The following is a 15,000-nucleotide window of genomic DNA, read 5'->3' on the forward strand; positions in this document are numbered from 1 at the left end:
ATCTCTCTCTCTCTCTCTCTCTCTCTCTCTCTCTCTCTCTCTCTCTCTCTCTCTCTCTGCAAAAGGCAAGGCTATTCGACCTCCACTTTCGCCAACCAGTTCGTGAGTTTGCTGTGTCTGTATATACCTGTCCTCATTGTCGCTGCCCCTCCCATCTGGCACCTCCTTTACCTCGCCTCTTTCCTCCCTCAAATGTTCGCTCCGCCCCGCCCACCAGCCCCCGCCTCCCTCACCCCAATGAAATCTACTATAAAGGGGGGGTTTACTATATTTTCCCTAACAAACTATCTCCTCTCCGCCCTTCACCTCCATTCTTTCTCTCCATCCACCCCCCACTCTCTCTCTCTCTCTCTCTCTCTCTCTCTCTCTCTCTCTCTCTCTCTCTCTCTCTCTCTCTCTCTCTCTCTCTCTCTCTCTCTCTCTCTCTCTCTCTCTCTCTCTCTCTCTCTCTCTCTCCTCCCCCCAACCTCTGAGTGATCATATCTTTAACTATTTAGGTTTCTCCCGGCAACGTTCATTTTTCTTTGTTTTTGTCCTACAATCATTAATATCCCGAGTCTCAGTTGTAAATCACCCCCTCCTGACGCTCCTCGTTTTCCCCTTCAATCAAGAATACAGGTAACACAAAAAGTACGACTATTACATATTTCCTATTTTCTCTTCTTCCCCATACCACCGGCTCGCCTCCCGGAAGTGGATGTGTGACTGGCGCTGGGGGTAGGGGTGTTGAGTTGGGGTGTCGAACTATATTCAAACTAGAGGCCTTGCCGGTTGTTGTGGCCTGGGAGGGCGCCCGTGTGAGTGATGGAGGACGCGAGCGAAATGCCATCACTCATTCCGTTTTTACGTGGATGATTATCGTTACTTCGTTCAGACTCGGTTGAGCAAAGAGCTCATTCACTATTTACTTTTCTCCCTGTCTCCTTGAGGTTCACTTTCTCCTCTCTGTCTCGTTCCTGCTTTAAAGCTACTGACGATCTTTATTGATCCTCATGATGTCTCCCCAATGTCTAAATTCTCGTCATTAACAGCACTACTATTATAGCAACAACAGAAACAGCTAATGCCGTACCAGCAGCAATACTTATAATAGTGGCAGTAGTGTTGATGGCAGCTCTTGTATGTATCTATCGTTGAATTATGGATTGTATTAATGTGTTGGCATGCAAGGATGTGGTAGGCGTCATGCATGAGGCCATGAGAATGAATGGTGTTGGATGGTGCCGCGATGGTGGCGGCGGTAGTTATAAAAAAGATGTAAATGAGCCTATATCACTTGCGTCTGAAGACAGGAAATCCATAAAGTACTAAATAACTTTGACTTGGCGTGTTTACGCGGAAATGAAGATTTATTGAACAAAGGAAGCAGCAAGAATGGGGTGAAACAGTTAAATATTTTAGATATAAAAAGAGGCGTTTCTTAAAAAGGATCGGGGACACTTGGCAAGAAAACAAGAGAACGTATATAGTTACAACACTGAGTGGAAAGTAGAGTATCATTTCGGTCAAACCAACTTGGCTCCACAACACAGTAGACGAGGAACACAGTTGCTTGTTGAATATCGTGTTGCCCGTAGCAGAGGGGGGCGGGGGGATGAAACCAGCCCGAGAGTCCAACCCGCAGTAGTAACCAGAGAAGAGGGAAAGAGAAACATTGTATCAGGGAGGTAGAGAGCCACTCTTATGGGATACCAAGGAGAAAGTGTGTGCCATAGATGTGGCGACGTCCAGGAGACGGAGTGACGCAAGGTTCCATACAAAAGGGGGGGAGCCTCCCCCACGCGGGTGATAGTGCTGCAGTCATGGTGCTTGTGGTGACAGTGATACCGCTGATGTGGGGTGGCGGGGGGATAAGAAGGAAAGTGAAAGTAATGCACTGAGATGCTAAAAACTGTTTACTGTTTACTTGTGTCTGTGAAGCAGGATACCATTACTCATCACCACCGCCGCACTCACTCCTCCATCACCACCCACCCCGCTATTGGATAACACAAGTGACGACAGGGATGCCGGCCCTTCCTACAACTGCCCCGCTGCTGAGGACCAACGCCGCAGCGGTGGCTCCATCTGCCTCAGCTGCCGATATGGATGCTTTGAGGCCCGCACGCAGTCTCTGGACTCCCAACGAATGCCACGCCTGCAAGCACTATTTATGGAACACCCCACGATTAATGGAAAACGGAATATCATGCCAAAGGAATACACAGACTGGCATTATTTGATTTAACGTTACGAAATTTTCCTCCTTGCTCAAGAGGATTGAGTGTTAATGGAATAAAGCAGCAGATGAAGGTAATTACATCTTGGAATCTAATTATTTTTGTTCATTATAAGCTTGTTTCCGGGGCATGCTTGAGCCTTTCCTGCTTCAAGCCCAACATCTCTCTCACCTGAAGAAAGAGAATTAAGGCCGATTTATTTTCGCTCTGATATTTCTCTTACGACATGTGTGTGTGTGTGTGTGTGTGTGTGTGTGTGTGTGTGTGTGTGTGTGTGTGTGTGTGTGTGAACCGATAGCTTGTGTACTGTTTGAGTTAATGCTATATACGCCATATTCTTTATTTATTTCCACTGACCATTACATTTCAATCCTGACAGCAAAATCACTGATTAAATTTAGATACTAGACATCTGTTCAGTACCTTACTCTTTTTTTTTTTTTGCTTTTTAAAAGTTTTTATTTCATCTTTTAGGGTGATTCTTTTTATACGTGTGAACTGAGAAAATACATGGAATAAAACAAAATTTCCACGATTACCATCACCATCATCATCATCATCATCATTATCATCAGCATACTTGCGACCAGAGCTTAACCCATTATCAACATTTTCTTACTCTTTCTTCTCTTTCTCCTTCCTCTCTTTCACCACCTTCGCTTTCTCTAAGTTTACAGCGGCTGAGCACTTCTCGTCTTTTAATGCCTCCTCACACCTGCCACTGCCTATATAACCCCAAAGTGACAGGCGCTCCCCTCCCCTCCCAACACTCTCCCTCCATCTTCCTCTCCGTTTTCTCTTCCTCCCTCCCATCTCTCTCCCTTTCTCTCTCATTTTTACTCTCTATTCTTCCCTGTCTCCTAGTACTGCCAGCTCCCTGCGAAACCAGCTAAGCATCTCCGGTCTCTCCATTCCCTCCCTCCTTTCCTCCCTCTCGTGATACTGAGGTTATTTTCTTCCCCTATTCACGACAAAGACACAGATGAATAACTTTACCCTCCTCCTCCTCCTCCTCCTCCTCCTCCTCCTCCTCCTCCTCCTCCTCCTCCTCCTCCTCCTCCTCCTCTTCTCTCCTCTATGTCGTCTCTTCATGCAGATTTTAGGGTTCTCAAGGTGACTAAAGACATCTACTGCAGGTTATTTTATTCTTATCATGACTTTTTTGTTGCTTTAGATGGCAGAATGGATCAAAATCATTGCGCTCTCTCTCTCTCTCTCTCTCTCTCTCTCTCTCTCTCTCTCTCTCTCTCTCTCTCTCTCTCTCTGGTGCCTGGCTTCCTGACACATGCCTCTGTCATCACCCGTCTCTCCTGGCGTGTGATGCCTCATGTTTCTGGCCTCCTACAAGTATGTGCGTGGATTTATGCAGTCTTTATTTCTGAAGATGCTATTAATGCACTGTTTCTATGTGAAAGAATACGTGCAAGAGAACTGAATCTTTAGTAAACGCGTGCTAACGAACGAACAAACTATCATGAGCATGTGCCTCTCTCTCTCTCTCTCTCTCTCTCTCTCTCTCTCTCTCTCTCTCTCTCTCTCTCTCTCTCTCTCTCTCTCTCTCTCTCATAAAAGTTGATTTATTTATTGTATTGTTTTATATTTTCACAGCAGTAACAGCAGCTAGTAGTAGTAGTAGTAGTAGTAGTAGTAGTAGTAGTAGTGGTAGTGATGGTGATGGTAGTAGTAGTAGTAGTAGTAGTAGTAATAGCAGTAGTAGTAGTAGTAGTAGTAGTAGTAGTAGTAGTAGTAGTAGTAGTAGTAGTAGTAATAGTAATAGTAGTAGTAGTAGTGGTGGTGGTGGTAGTAGTAGTTGTAGTAGTAATAGTAGTTGTAGTAGTAGTTGTAGTAGTAATAGTAGTTGTAGTAGTAGCAGTAGTAATAGTAGTAGTAGTAGTAGTAGTAGTAGTAGTAGTAGTGTTTTTGTTGTTGTTGTTGCTACTGCTACTACTGCTGCTGCTGCTGCTGCTGCTGCTGCTGCTGCTGCTGCTGCTGCTGCTGCTGATGCTGCTGCTGTTGCTGCTACTAATGCTGCTGCTGCTGCTGCAGCTACTAATGCTGCTGCTGCTGCTGCTGCTGCTTCTGCTATGAAAAAATCCTCTGAGCTAAATAACTAAGACCATACATATTTGCCAGGGTTAAAAGAAAACGCTGCCCCTTTCGCTAGGAAACTGCCGCGAATCAAATCGAACTTGCTACCTTTGAGCTCCAAGTCCAGCACTGTAACACCCAGCACTACTTTTGTAGTCGATAATGATGGTAATATCAACGGATGCCTATCAACGAGGCTGAGATGAAATTTAATTGAACTGTATTGTTTCAAGCACAAAGCCAACAGAAGGTTTAGTAGAACTAAAGCTGTTATAGTTATGTGTATATTACGTAATTAATTCAAAGCTTGAACAAAAAAATGCATAATGTTGCGTAAGAAGAAGGCTCAAGCCTAAGACGTCAGTGTGCACATGACATACTGGTGCGACAGACGAGCACCACCTCACGTACACGATGTAAATAGTTTACATGATGTCAGGGTTAGTGAGCTTCTGTCAGCGTCAGTCAGTGCACCAAGATGCCTTTCGGGAATGTCTCTGGCAACTCATGAAGGAACATAAAGAACGAACAAACTGCAGCAGACTTGTTGACCCTTACAAGGCTGTGTGTGATGTCTTATTCAAACTAACTATAGAGGACGGTCTTATGTACAGTATAGTAAAACTCTACGAACAATTTTGAATTCGAGGTGCCATGTAAAAATCTGAACTTAAATTTTCACAAAAGTCTTTGGCTTCCTCTTTGGTGTTCTCTCCTGGGCACAGTATTATCAATCACATGTTCTTTAGGCAGCAGAACACTGCTGTTTCTCTGCTTGGATGCCGCTACGAGTAGGTTGCTAGTTATTGGATTCTATCATTCTATGATATTTCGTTATTAAAAAGATACATGAATGTGTACAGTCGTTTGTGTGTACAACCTGATGCTGCTGGCAGGTTCTCGTAAAGTAATAACTGAAGTTGCTATTCCACAATGAGAGCTCTGATAACTGAGGTGTGTTTTTTGTTAGCCAGATGAATTGAACAAAAGAACGAACACGTTTTTGTAATGCCGAGATGTCTTAGCCTCTCATTTGTTCTCTGTGCCACACACAGACGAACACCACCGAGTGTCACTATTGAGGACAGCAGGGTGGTATCCAAGGCCTCGTGCCAGGACTTGGACAGAAGATGCAGGAAATTCAAGGGAAAGCATCAAGTGGTTCGAGCAAAGAGGACACTATGTCTTGTTCTGCATTTTTCTAAAGAATTTTCTAGTAGAAGAACATAAGAAATAAGGGAAGCTGCAAGAAGCGACCAGGCTTACACGTGGCAATCCCTGTATGAAATATATCTACCTATTTCCATCTATTATTCCCATCCATAAACCTGTCTAATCTTCTCTTAAAGCTCTCTAATGTCCTAGCACTAACAACATGATTACTGAGTCCGTTCCACTCATCTACCACTCTATTTGAGAACCAATTTTTTCCTATCTCCTTCCTAAACCTAAGTTTTTCAAGCTTGAACCCGTTATTTTTTGTTCTACCCTGGTTGCTGATCCTAAGAATTTTGCATACATCCCCCTTGTTATAACCCTTATACCACTTAAAGACTTCTATCAGGTCCCCTCTTAACCTACGTCTCTCTAAAGAATGTAAAGTTAACAACTTCAACCTCGCCTCGTAAGGAATACTCCTCATCCCCTGTATCCTTTTAATCGTTCTCCTCTGTACTGATTCTAATAGACCTATATCTTTCCTGTAATGTGGGGACCAGAACTGTACAGCGTAGTCTAGATGAGGTCTGACCAGCGCCAAGTATAACTTTAATATTACTTCCGGCCTTCTACTTTTAACACTCCTAAAAATCAATCCTAGTGCCCTATTTGCCCTGTTTCTGGTCTCTATGCATTGTTTTCCTAGACGGAGTTCAGAGCTAATTATAACTCCTAAATCTTTCTCGTACCCTTTATCTACCAGAGTTTGGTTGTTTAATGTGTACCTACTGTGTGGGTTTCCTCTACCTACGCTAAGTACTTTGCATTTATTGATATTAAATTGCATTTCCCATCTGTCCGTCCATTAATTAATTCTATCTAAATCCGCCTGCAAGGCGATGGCATCCGATTCTGACCTAATTAATCTACCTATCTTTGTGTCATCCGGAAATTTACTAACATCACTACTAATTCCACTATCCAAGTCATTGATATATACTAGAAATAACAATGGCCCTAATACTGATCCCTGTGGCACCCCACTAATTACATGACCCCACTCAGATTTCGAGCCGTTTATTACAACTCTTCGTCGCCTGTCGCTAAGCCATGACCCTATCCAGCCTAACACCTTCCTATCTATCCTGTGTGCCCTAACCTTTCTCAGGAGCCTAGTGACAGACAAGTATATGGTAGTAACGTGATGGTGTAGACTATAGTTTAAATATGGCCGAGCTGCAATCACGAAGCACTATCATATGTGTTAATTGAGGATAAAAGGTGTGAGAGTTCCACCGCATAATACCACCGGACGTGCTTCCTCACATTGTTTCCAGGTGCCTTTTTCACCCCAATTAGATTCCGTGGTTCTCGAGACGGATGATTTCTATTCTTTAGTATCGAGAGAGCGATATAAATGAGTGTGTAAATTGGACTTGGTGTATATTTTTCAGACATCACAGAAAGGTTGCTATCCTTTTCAAGGCTCACGGTGGTGTTTCCGTAAGTCTCCTACAAGCTGGGATCCAATCACACACACACACACACACACACACACACACACACACACACACACACTTATATTTGTAAATAGAGACTGCTATAAGAAATTACAAGAAGACCCGGACGCATTGCATGACAGGAATAGTAAATGATAGATGGAGTAAACTGCAGTTGTGTCACGTGATGAAGTTTGAGAGAGGTGACAGATGGCCAGAGTAAGACGTTTTCTGTCATATTTCTAAAGAGAAGGAAGAAATCCAGGCGTAATGATGAATGAAAACCAACACCAAATAATTGCAAAAAAAGAAAAGCGGTGTGAAATACATATACATTGTTAGTAAATATGAGACTAAACTTGAGATGTAATCAGTGCAACACATTATCAGGGGAAGTGGTGTATACAAACAATACACGTAAACTTCAAGAAAATATGGTAATTTTGTAAATAAAAAAAAAGGAAGACATTACGAGTTTCACTCAATCATAACAAATATGTAAAAACACACAGAGGAAGACGATATGACAGATCGCTTCTCACGTACCCTAGCCCGGTTTACCTCTATAATTTTATCCAGACGCATTTCACAGACAGCAGAACAACACTATTTTGTCAATACTAACCCATATACAATATAACGATGCGTACAAATCATATAAAAGAACATTAGGAGTGCTACGTATCTTACACAATAGCGCCTGATGGTATCTTGTGTTTAGCTGTAACTTTAAAAAATATATATCGCAACACTGCAGGTGTGAAAGAATCAGTGCGATTCGCACGTGTGTTAGGGACCATGGAACCTATATTACTAATCAAAACGGAACAATCCACTCGTGTGTGTGTGTGTGTGTGTGTGTGTGTGTGTGTGTGTGTGTGTGTGTGTGTATTTGCCTGCCTCTTTGAATCTGTCTGCCTCACTGGTTATTTATATCCTTGTCTATCAGTGCATCAACAGTTTAACGATTTATCAAAATCATCATCATCATCATGGTCATCATCATAACAACAACAGCAAGAGCAACAGCAACAGCAACAACAACAACAATGATAATAATGATGATAATAATAATAATAATAACAACAATATTGCTGACGCTACTGCTGATGCTACTGCTCCTGCTCCTATCATTTACGATTAATAACGTTATTATTATTATTATTATTATTATTATTACTATTATTATTATTATTACTATTATTATTATTATTTTTTATCATTCTTATCATTATTATTATCATCATTATCATCATCACCACCATCATCACTGTTTTCCTCATCACTATTATTAGTACAACTACAACAGCTAAGGCAGAAGCAAAGATTGTTATTGATTACAGAAGTAATCCTAACATTACCTTGAGCCGAATGAGAAAAGATTAGAACATCCACTTTAATTGTTTAACTACCTTTGGTTGCGCTCTCTCTCTCTCTCTCTCTCTCTCTCTCTCTCTCTCTCTCTCTCTCTCTCTCTCTCTCTCTCTCTCTCTGTCAAAATACACACACGCGCGCGTTCACACACACACACACACACACACACATTAACTCGTCATGCAAATACTTAGTAAATCATACCTCTTTTTTTCAGCAGAACCGGGAATGGACGGCAAACAGTCCACAAACAACCACAGCAACGTCGGTAAAGAAGACGAAAAAGAGCGAGTAGGTGAGGAAGAATGGCCGTCTGCACCCAGCGACCTAACGTGACTAACGACTGTCACCAGGTAAGGCATAAATCTGCCTCACATTCATTTACTACATTTCACTCGGAAGGTAAGGACACACACACACACGCGCGCACCCGGTTCGAAGGACACTTCTTTTCTACACACCGCGTAGTGTAGTGGTTAGCACGCACGGCTCACAACAAGAAGCCCGGGTTCGAATCCCGGGCGCGGCGAGGCAAATGAGCGAGCCTCTTAATGTGTAGCCCCTGTTCTCCTAGCAGCAAGTAGGTACGGGATGTAACCCGATTTGTTGTGACCTCGCTGTCCCGGTGTGTGGTGTGTCAGTGGTCTCTGTCATACCCGAAGATCGGTCACTATGAGCTCTGAGCTCTTTCCGTATGGGAACGGCTCACTGGGTGACCAACAGACGACCGTAGGTGAATCACACACACACACACACACACACATGCGCGTGCACGCGTAAAATGTTTAAATGGATCATCAAATCATCATCATCAATACCAGCAGCAGTAGGTGCAGCAGCAGAAGTAGCAACATGATCATCATCATCAACAACAACAAAAAAAAGAAAAAAACTGATAATTTTGTTCTTGTTCAATAGTTAAGGACTTCTCGCGAGATAACAAGGATTGTTTCACCGAGGAAACAAGCAACTAACTCCTATTTAACTCTTCAGACTAACAAATTATACATGCTGTACCACAAAATGTTGTCTTGCAGTGGGATTACAAGCTGCCTTTGACCACATACCAATGCAATTAGTGTTCAAGGCAGACGTGCACTCAGAACTTTTGGCAGCGGGATGTCGGGATTGATGAAAACGTGGCGGTGTGTGCAGGGAGCCAGCCGGTGGTCTCCGCTTAAAACAAATATAAATGAATATAGGGCAGTATGAATGTTATGCATATTTTTTTAAACATTTGAAACTTTAGGTAATTACAGAATATTCAAGAATTGTATTTTTAAATACTGGAAGCTTAATACGATACAGACAGAGAGTGTGTTTTATATAATGTAAAGGTGGGGTCGTGTGTGGCCTCGGTGCTCATCTCCGTCACTGACCTTTGAGCCTGTGGTGGATGATGTTCCTTACCTCGGGACACAGGGCCACTATGACATCTGGGTTTCCAGTTTATCTTCACTAGGTTTTCCCAGATACCCATTGATCAACCAACCCGAAAGAAGGATGAACAGCTGGATGAGCTATGCGCCGGCCGCTCCTGTCCGGTTTCGAAGTGAGGCACGCGGATTCATTCATTAGCTGGGCGCGCCAGCTACTGCATCACTGGGATGCTGATTAAACATCCTCATCTATACTCTAACCGCACCGTACAATAACTATTTTTAGTTGCTTCATTCTTCGATGACGTATTTTCCTTCAATACAAACATATTAATGAGATGATGTTTTATCACTTTAGTTATATTGTTCTTCGATAAAGCGGTATTTACTACCTAAACGCTTAAATGCCGAAAAGTTATATATTCTAAAGATATTTCGGCCTGAATTAATACCATTCTAACAGAATCACGAAGAAAATTAAGTTTGCAGTTGTTATATATTATATGGCTAAAATATAACTGATTCGCTCGTAGCCACTAAACATTACCTTAGAACTTTTAATCCCACAATAAAAACTTGTACAAGTAATTCTGCTTCTAGTATTTTGTAGAGGTGAACAGGAAACAGATAAACTCATTGTAAAACAGTTGTAGATATATTAATAAAATAAAACTGTACAAATGATAAGTGATGAGCTGCCAGCTGGCCACATGTCCGCCAACGAGGCCAGGCGGGCAAGGACAAAGGTCTGGTCAGTGGTTTCTTGGCTAACTCAAGTCGTGGCAGGGGCTGGCGTCCGGAGACAGAGGGATGAGGGTTGACCTCACTCCAACATGGTGATAGCCGAGGCAGCCAGAGGCAGGCGTCAGGTCCCCATTGGAGAGGAGAATGGAATGCAGGAACGGCAAGGGTGTGGGCATGTCCCCTCACCAGCACAATCTTTATGGTATTAAAATGCATGAAATTTCGTAAAAAAAAAAAAAAAAAAAAAAAAAAAAGTTGTTCCTGAAATAAAACAATAGGTAAATGAACAGAATAACCAGAACTATACCTTTGCTGCTTGGGAGATGAATGATGATCAGACCGGTACACGAGCAACATGCAAAGGAGGCTTCTGCTTGACAGGAATCAGGCTACTTCAATGGTTCCACAAGTAAATCCTGCTGTGAGGTGGTCTCTCAGTAATCCAGGCAAGTACTTTAAGATCCTTAGCACTCAGAACTAGAAAGACCGGTCTTTCTCCTCCTCAGTCCCCCTATCTGGTGCGAAAACGAAGCTGTGAAGTGTAGTCTGCATACCTGGTCAGCCTACTGTGTTTACCCAGTAACCACTTTGTCATGAAAGTTATTTATGCAGCGGTCAACTGTAGTCCATCAGAGCAATGTCAGGACACTGGCATTATAACAAACAAACAATATATATATATATATATATATATATAGAGAGAGAGAGAGAGAGAGAGAGAGAGAGAGAGAGAGAGAGAGAGAGAGAGAAAGAAAGAAAGAAGACTGAGCGGTAAAGCAATACCATCACTAAACGTAAACAAACTTAAACTGCGTTCGGACTTCTGGAAAGTGGAAAATCATGACCTGGTGACAATTTTCTTCAAGAAAATGATGTTTATGTAACAGTACCTGAAAGTAAAAACAATTATCATTATCCTTTGATAAGTATAAGGGACATGTATGTATATGGTAATGCTGTACTGAATTGTTCGTTTACACAGACACTATAGCGTTAATAACAGTAACTAGGCTGCCTTAGACTATAACAGATTGCTTAAAGTTGAAACATATTGTACCCTACGGATAACCAAGAGTACATCAAACTGTATTTTTTAATAAATATAATAAGATTCTAAACGCTGTGGAACATTTTTATACTTTATATAGATGACCACTTGGCTTTCCCAACAGACGACACTGGTAGGCTTTCTACAAAGTTTCGAGGAGCTTCATGATTGCAGCGCTCATGCAAGGCCCGTGACTGCGACCTGAGTACATGAGTAATGTGTTGTATTTGGAGGCAGATGTAGCAGAAATACGAAGCAGATGATAATTTACTGGCTGAATAAGCATTCACGAAGAGGGAAATTTAATATTATTATTATTTATTTATTTATTTCGTATTTGTGAACGCATTGTGTTACCGAAAGAAAATTTGATGTTATAGATATTAGAGATTAATTAACTCTTCCTTAGAGATCCATGTTGAAAGTTTAACAAAATATGCATCAGTATGCATTTAAAACATGAATACCATCTAGCCGAGCGTTTGACACCTGTCCAATTTAACTTGCGTCTTAAAATAATTAATAAATAAGGGGTTATAATGTAAGGGTGTTTTTGACCTTCGAAAATTTTTAATTCCATTAACGTCCTTCATATTCCTAAAAACTCTACTCAGCTTACAGCTCCCTCGGAGACCAAGATAGCGGACACATTTGGCTTCCTCCACATCAGCAATGGTCTGCCAAGCACAATTCACTGAGCAAGCGTAACTTCGAAAATCTTGCTTCTTGGTTATATATCTAATATAAACATCCTCGTGAAAATTACTAACAGATTTAGACAGACAAACTTTACAAACCATGTAAGACCGCATTACAAAAGTGTGCTACTCTTGTCAAGATTATAATGTCATCATAACCCACGGTAAATGCTCGGAGGCGTCAATCATCATCAATGTCATTCCCCACAGCACCTACTGACCTACACAGAGACGGCCATCACGATCCATCTCATTACGTAGTGCTAACAGATATTGGAGAATGAAGAAGCAGGAACTTGACCCTGCCAAGAGGATACTTCCTTTTTGACAAGGCTAATCCTTTGGAAATTACAAATTTCGAGTATCATGATGCTTAAAATCAAAAGACTTCCCGAAATAAATATACTGCAGGCATTTTCTGTTAACACTAATGACGACATACCACAGTGATGTAATGTGTTAAGTTTTGACTTACCAATCAACGAGGGTGCACGATGCTTCGTTCAGAAATAGCCGGAATAATATCTAGCCTTTATTTGTTTATTTACTTACTTGCCTATTTACTTATCTACTTAGTGTGTGTGTGTGTGTGTGTGTGTGTGTGTGTGTGTGTGTGTGTGTGTTGTTGTTGTTGTTGTTGTTGTTGTTGTTGTTGTTGTTGTTGTTGTTGTTGTTGTTGTTGTTGTCGTCATTATCATTGTCATCATCATCATCATCATCAATTTTATACGAAGATAGTTGAGTTCATGTCTACTTGACTTCATGCAACGCCTGCACCATGGCGAACTCCAGCTCGTTGCAACTTTTCATACACTGATGCAGCCAATAACAGCTGCCTTCTCTTTCACCTCATTCAGTTTGTGATCTCAGGAAGGGAGGCTGTGATTTCACCTACTGGTAAGGTAGCACCCATCGCCTGCACAGCGTCCAAGTGAGATGTGTACTGTTTTTGAGTTATTGAGTACTGGACACAAAGCATCCTGTATCCAGTCACATTCTAGTAACGATTGAATAATGTTCACCTGGGAGGGGCACGGCGAAGCACTATACAGTCTGAATGTCAGTATATTTCATCCTAGTAGCTCGTTATTACCATGGTCAGACGACCAGCGCAGTGCAGATTTCATAATTATTGAAATATGTTCCAAAGAACACACACACACACACACACACACACACACACACACACACACACACACACACACACTAAGAACCTTCAGAGTGTGAGCGCAAGGCCAGAAATTTTTATTTTACGCTCCCCTTCATCACCACAGTTTTTGGTAGATTGAGACGTTATCCGATCATCTAACGGTACAGGCACGCTGTTCCTGTGCAGAGGTATTCAAGTATCTATTTATAATTATTTTTGGCAAATCTGGACTGTGCTAGTCTGTAGGCGTGGCGGCAAAGACCCTTGGTTAAGATCTGTCTCACCCGATTGTACTGTCACTCTGAAACAGACGGCAGGCGTATTACAACCTTCTGTTTAGCACTCGGCACATTATCATGGTGAAACTACGTCATGGTATTCATTCAAGATTCACACACTAATAAACTTATGGTAATAAGTAACAACCAGTGAATCAGAGAGAGAGAGAGAGAGAGAGAGAGAGAGGATGACGGTAATAGGCAAGCAGACAGACACCTGGAATATATGAACGCTCAAGCATCAAAGGAAATGAAGATGAGAAGGATTACCGAAAAAATAGAGCAGAGAGGATGAGCTAGACATGTGAGATAAGGATAAGGAAAATAAGGGGAAGTGATGAACATTTTGGAAGAGACAGAGAGAGTCTTCAAAAGAGGCGGAGAGAGAGAGAGAGAGAGAGAAAGAGAGAGAGAGAGAGAGAGAGGTAAGGGGTAGCCGTCAAGAGCAGCACCAGAATATAATGCCCCGGACAGACAAATTCGAGGAGGCGCCGGGACCCCATGCATGCCAGCCAAGATCAACGAGGGTGTCCCGTTGAGAGCAGTCCCGCCTCGCCCCAGGGAAATTAACCCGTGGCAGGTGAACGTGATTGCAGACAGGTAAATCGACCCTTCCTTATCCCTCTGGTGTTAATTACATAACAACCAGCGTACTATATAAATAGTAATACGTAGAAATACTGTTTTATGCTCTGTATAAAAATTCAAATTAGTTTTTGTACTTAGTCTTCTAGAAATGTTATAAGAAATTTCTTAAAAGAGAGAAGAAAAGTATATTTTTTAGAGTTTGAGGGAGAAAGAGAGAGAGAGAGAATTGCATGTGTAATGTGGGTCCACTCGAAGCCTTTACCTAAAATAGCCATGTTAGGGCGTGGGCGTGAGTCAGCTTTAGGAAGAGAGGGAGGGAGGGAAAAGGGGAAAAAAAATGAGAGTGGGAGGATGGGTGCGAGGGAGGGAGAGAAGGAAGGAGAAAGAATGGGAGACGGGAGAAAAGAGAGAGAGAGAGAGAGAGAGAGAGAGAGAGAGAGAGAGAGAGAGAGAGAGAGAGAGAGAGAGAGAGAGAGAGAGAGAGATGAAAATTGCTTACATTTGGCACGTATCCTAAGTGTACAGTGCATTATACCGTGTAAGTGGATGCCATTAGAGCGAGATTTCTTTCACCTCACGTAATGACTACACGTTTTTGCTGAGCTGACGTACCTGGCTTGTCTCTCAATGGAGTCCTTTTGTGAGCACTCCGATATGTAAGTCTTGTCTATGGTCATCCAACAAGCAAGAGGTAAGGGCTCTCAGTCGTCTCACTGCTCCATAATGATACAGCTGTTGTGGCGCCTCATGTCAATCAGTCAATGAGCCTGTCAGGTG

The 15,000-nt window shown here is 42.1% G+C and overlaps 1 protein-coding gene and 1 long non-coding RNA gene across 2 annotated transcripts in view; one reads left to right on the plus strand and one right to left on the minus strand.

Moving 5' to 3' along the window:
- The window catches only part of LOC135104506 (uncharacterized), a 13,744-nt gene extending 5,088 nt beyond the window's left edge, over nt 1–8,656 (minus strand). Inside the window, exon 1 of the long non-coding RNA XR_010270462.1 lies at nt 8,543–8,656. This is a non-coding gene — a long non-coding RNA (uncharacterized LOC135104506). The remainder of the gene's footprint in view (nt 1–8,542) is intronic.
- Nucleotides 2,087–15,000, plus strand: part of LOC135104501 (myosin heavy chain, muscle-like) — a 30,393-nt gene continuing 17,479 nt past the window's right edge. Inside the window, exons 1-2 of the mRNA XM_064012063.1 lie at nt 2,087–2,292; nt 8,556–8,691. The gene's annotated coding sequence lies outside the window, so the exon portion shown is untranslated. The remainder of the gene's footprint in view (nt 2,293–8,555; nt 8,692–15,000) is intronic.

The sequence above is a fragment of the Scylla paramamosain genome, chromosome 10, assembly GCF_035594125.1.
Source record: "Scylla paramamosain isolate STU-SP2022 chromosome 10, ASM3559412v1, whole genome shotgun sequence".
In the NCBI taxonomy this organism is placed as follows: domain Eukaryota; kingdom Metazoa; phylum Arthropoda; class Malacostraca; order Decapoda; family Portunidae; genus Scylla; species Scylla paramamosain.